The sequence below is a fragment of the Lactuca virosa genome, chromosome 9 (assembly GCF_052849685.1).
Source record: "Lactuca virosa cultivar CGN04683 chromosome 9, Lactuca_virosa_CGN04683_v6, whole genome shotgun sequence".
Lineage (NCBI taxonomy): Eukaryota > Viridiplantae > Streptophyta > Magnoliopsida > Asterales > Asteraceae > Lactuca > Lactuca virosa.
In genome coordinates this window covers 188,587,333-188,592,967 of record NC_136434.1, presented here as the reverse complement: position 1 = coordinate 188,592,967, position 5,635 = coordinate 188,587,333, and positions in this window count along the sequence as shown.

The window sequence follows — 5,635 nt, the reverse complement described above, 5'->3', positions numbered from 1 at the left end:
TTAACCTCCATGGAGTATCCATGGGTCACCCCATGGACTTAGTCCAACATAAGAAATCTTGGATCACAAGCCCACATATATAAGAATGAATGATTTACACAATCAACCCATATATTTAATTAGTCTCCTTTTGATCACTTAATTAATTCCAAATTAATTCTTGATCAATACTAATTAAATAACCTTATTAATATATTAGAACTTATAATATATTAACCAACCTTAAGTGTTATTTCTCTCATTATAGTCTATCCAAATGCATGATGCCATGCAACCCAAATGGACCATGCCGGGTCGGGTCAAGTCTTACCAATTATAGTTATGGACTTAGACATTAATCCAACAGTTCTGTCACTCCTTCTTCCAACCCAAAAGAAGCTCAATGCTTCTATTCTCAGGAAAAGGGGCACTAGAAACGAAACTGCCCCAAGTACCTGCAAGATGTTAAGGATGGGAAGGTCAAACCTACCCATGCAGGTATTTACACTATATTGTCTAATAACTCATCAAATTCTACTTCTTGGGTTCTTGATACAAGTTGTGGTATTCATATATGTTTTGATTTGTAGGGCATAAGAAGAAGTGAGGATGTGGAGCACGAAAAGATAATCTTGATCATGGGTAATAGGAAAGCTTCCCTCGTCACCAAGATTGGAGTTTATTCTTTGTTGCTAAGTAATGGGTTAGTGTTAGATTTGAATAAGTGTTGTTACTCGTCTAAAAATGGCGAAAAATATTATTTCCTTTCATGGCTTGTACAAACAAGGATTTACTTTTTCATTTGATAATGAAGTTGGTGGTATTAATGCTTTTTATAATAATGTTCTTTATTTTAAAGCATTACCTTGTGATGGTGTATATGAAACTGTGTCGGTTGTAGACAACTTAGGAAATAATGTATTACATATCGACTCTTCCACTAGTTTGGATAAGGCATCCTTCTGGCATTGTCGTCTTGGACATGTCAATAAGAAGCGCATAGGCCAACTCCAAAAGGCTGGAGTCTTGGAGTCATTTGACTTAAAGTCAGATGATAGTTGCGAGTCTTGTTTGCTTGAAAAAATGACAAAGTCACCCTTCACTGGTACTTGTGCTAGTGGTGAAGGTATGTTGGATCTCATATACACAGATGTGTGTGGACCCTTCAGAATTGCCACAACGGATGCTAACTACTTCTATGTGACTTTTACTGATGATTACAGTAGATATGGTTATGTCAACTTAATCAAGCATAAGTCAAAAACCTTTGAAAAGTTCAAAAAGTTTAAACAGGAAGTGGAGAATCAGTTGGGCAGGAACATTAAGATACTCCGATCCGATCGAGGAGGAGAGTATCTTAGTACAGAGTTCCTTGACTATCTTAAGGAATGTGGAATTGTTTTACAATTGACACCTCCCAGAACACCATAGCTTAATGGTATGGCTGAGAGACGCAATCGAACCTTGTTGGACATGGTTTGTTCCATGATGATTCGAGCTTTGTTACCAATCTCATTCTGGGGGTATGCCTTAGAGACTACCGCCCATATCCTAAATCTAGTCCCTACCAAGAAGGTTGACAAAACACCTCACGAGATGTGGACTGGGAAAGTTCCCAATTTAGACCACACCAAGATTTGGGGTTGAGAGGCTTTCGTGAGACGTGAGACTCAGGATAAGCTCGAACCTCGAAGTGAGCGATGTATTTTCATAGGCTAGCCACATAATTCCTTTGGTTACCTCTTCAACAGACCCAATGAGAATGTGGTCTTTGTGGAAAGAAGAGGGGTTTTTCATGAGAGAGAATTCATAAGCCAAGGAAACAGTGGGAGGCAAATTGATCTTGAAGAACTTCAAGAGTCAAGTGGTGAAGGAACCTCAAACCCTAGCGATCATCCTGAGGAGGAAACTCCTGTTGATGAATCCGTACCTCCGAGGCGTTCCACAAGAGTTAGGAATCCACCTGAGCATTACTATGGTTTTCATATTTCTGCGGAAGGTGATGAATTTATCAGTGATAGGACACTGGTAAATCTGGATGAACCTAACAACTTTAAGGAAGCGATGGCAGGCCCTGAATCTGCCAAATGGAAAGACGGCATGGATAGCAAGATTCAGTCCATGTATGAAAATCAAGTTTGGAACTTGGTTGACAATGTAACGGATCGTAAGACGGTCGGGTGCAAATGGATCTTCAAGAAGAAGACCGACATGGATGGAAATGTACACACTTATAAAGCGCGACTGGTTGCGAAGGGCTTTACTCAAACTCTGGGAGTTGACTATGATGAGACCTTCTCACCAGTAGCGAAGATTAACTCTATTAGGGTTTTGCTAGCCATAGAGGCATCTCATGATTATGAAATATGGAAAATGGATGTCAAAACCGCTTTCCTTAATGGAAAGTTGGCTGAGGATGTTTACATGAGTCAGCCAGAGGGTTTTGTCGATGCAAAGCACTCTAATAGAGTGTGTAAGCTTGAGAAATCCATCTATGGATAGAAACAAGCGTCTCGCAGATGGAATCTTTGTTTTGATGAAAAAGTCAAAGAGTTTGGTTTTTCGAGGAGCGAAGATGAGTCTTGTGTATATGTTAAGGCTAGTGGGAGTATAGTTAGCTTTTTGGTATTGTATGTGAATGACATATTACTCATAGGAAATGACATCCCTACCCTGCAGGAAGTTAAGTCCTGGCTTGGGAAGTGTTTCGCTATGAAGGACCTTGGACAAGCTTCCTATATCCTAGGGATAAGGGTATTGAGAGAAAGGAGTAAGAGACTAATTGGACTTAGTCAAAGTACCTACTTGGATAAGGTGCTGAAAAGGTTCAACATGCAGGATTCCAAGAAAGGTGACTTACCAATCCAGAGCAACGCCAAACTGAGTAAGACTCAGAGCCCGAGTATAGAGGCTGAGATAGCTGAGATGAGTCATGTACCATATGCTTCCGCTGTGGGCTCAATCATGTATGCTATGACTTGTACTCGCCCTGATGTGGCCTTTGCTTTGAGCATGGTCAGCAGATATCAAGGGAATCCGGACAAGGCTCACTGGGCTGCGGTGAAGAATATTCTCAAGTACCTACCGAAGACTATGGACCGGGTCCTTACCCTTGGTGGGAGTGATGACTTGAGAGTAGTGGGGTATAGTGATGCTGGTTTCCAAACTGATAGGGATAATTTACGCTCTCAGTCGGGCTGGGTCTTTACCCTAAATGGAGGAGCAATCACTTATAAAAGTTCCAAACAGGAAACAATGGCTGATTCAACTTGCGAATCAGAGTATATAACGGCAAGCGAGGCATCAAAGGAGGCAATATGGCTAAACAAAATTCATTAGAGACCTTGGAGTTGTACCGGCTATTTAGGAGCCTATGGAGATTTTCTGTGATAACGAGGGTGGAGTTGCCTTAGCTAAGGAACCAAGGGATCACGGCAGATCCAGACACATCGACAGAAAATACCATTTCATTAGACATCGGATAGAAGAAGGACTCCTCGTGGTAAAGAGGGTATCATCGGATGAGAACCCAACAGATCCCCTCACGAAGGGACTGTGTAGGGTTAAGCATTTTCAGCATGCCAGGCGCATCGGGCTAAAGGATGATATTAGTTTTATAGATTAGATAGTTTTTTCTGAAACTTGTAAAATGTAAATTGACATTTGATGATTAAATAAAAGTTGTTGTTTATTTATAAGTAAAGTGTTGCTATCTTGTGTCAATTGTTTACTATTGTTTCAATTTTGCATGCTTTGACTTCCAAAATAATTATTTTATTCAAACTCTCCACAGTCAGTCATATGTTGGAAGTAGATATGAATCAAAACTGTCATGAATTGGGTTTGTAGATGTCTAAGGTGCTAGACATAGCAAATGGTTGCTACAACATTCATGAGTTCTTATAAGTTCTGAGTATTGGATTCAACCCACGCTCACTTGTATCACTTCATGGAATTTTTCTGGAGTGATCGTGAGACGGTAATATCATATAAGTCTTCAAACCTAGATATATGAGTTGTTGATTATAAGTTGGTTGTGCATTGATTGTACGAAAATGCATTGGTAACTCGATGTTATAAAACGTGCCTTTGTGTATGATTCAACAAGTAATAGAACAAGCATATGAGTCGAAGTTTATCTGTTCCTTTTAGTCCTTGGAGGATTAAAAGCGATATTTGGGCCCCTCAATGATTTTGTTTTGACCTATGTATCGGGCCCGGTCAGAACCAAATTGATGTGTTCAGTTTAGTTCTATGTCAAACGAATCGGAAATCGGGAAACAAACTGCTAGAAAATAAGTACGACATTGTTCCATGTATTTTTCCGGCGGATATCTAGAACAGAGGATTATATGATCACTTATCTTAAATGGCGCATCATCATCTCAGTCCAACGAGACTTTGAAAGAGCTACGATTGTTGGTCGGTTCCTGAAGTCATACCTGTAACTATAGTTATTAGACTTATCCAAGTGAGAGACTGTTGGATAAGGTGCCTAAGTCCATAACTATATTTAGTATGTACTTGACCCGACTTGGCATGGTCCATTTGGGTTGCATCTTAATTCTCAACAATTGGATAGACAAAATGAGAAAAAGGACAATTACGATTTGTTAATATATTAATATGCAATCATATTATTTAATTAGTATTGATCAAGAATTAATTTGGAATTAGTTTTGTGATAAAAAAGAGACTAATTAAATATATGGGGATTGATTTGTAAATCATTCATTCTTATATAGTGGGCTTTTGGTTCATGATTCACTAGATTGGGCTAGGACCCATTGGGTTCTCCATGGATACTCCATGGAGGTTATAACCAATGGATCATGGGGGAAATGAAAATCCATGCACATTAGGGTTTACATTGTGTAACCCTAGATGTGGCACACTATATAAAGAGCTCCATAGCTAGCAAAATTGGCCACTAAGAAAAGACAAGGAGGGCTAGCCGATTTTGTGATCAAAGTGTCCTTCTCTCAAGTTATTCCAAGAGTTGTGGGTGTTGTGTGAAACATTTGAGGCATCACATTTGGGGTGCTAGGCTCACAAGGTCTTAAGGAATCCAAGAAACTACAAAGGTATGTCATTCTACTAGTTTTTATATTACAAGTACCCCATGCCATGCTAGTTAGGATGTAAACCTTGGAAATTCTTATTTGCATGAATATTAGAGAAAAAATAGATCCAAGGTTTCTAGGGTTGCATGTACACCTTAGGAGTGTTAGAATGCTCAAAACCCATCAATTTTCTTAAAGAATGTTTTCATCAAATATAAAGATCTATTACAGTTAAATCCGTAAGTACCAAATGAATACGCCAGGGTTATATACAATGAAGAACTAACAAACAATGGGATGTGTGCTTTCCGCCTCATTTCCTGTTCCTTGTTCGGTTGTGGGTTTAGGGCAGATTCATACAACCGATTGTATGTTTGATCTGGATTGTATATAACTTGTATCCATTTAGTACTCATAGAAGCAATTGTAGAGTCATTTTTTCTTATCATTCATCATATCAGGATATATAGGATTTTCTGGAGGAACAGGCGAACTTTTTCTAAAGAACTTATAGTTTACTTTTCATAACTAAAATAGTTATGAACTCACCAGCTTAAATGCTGATCTACTCTTTCAAAATAACTTGTATTCTC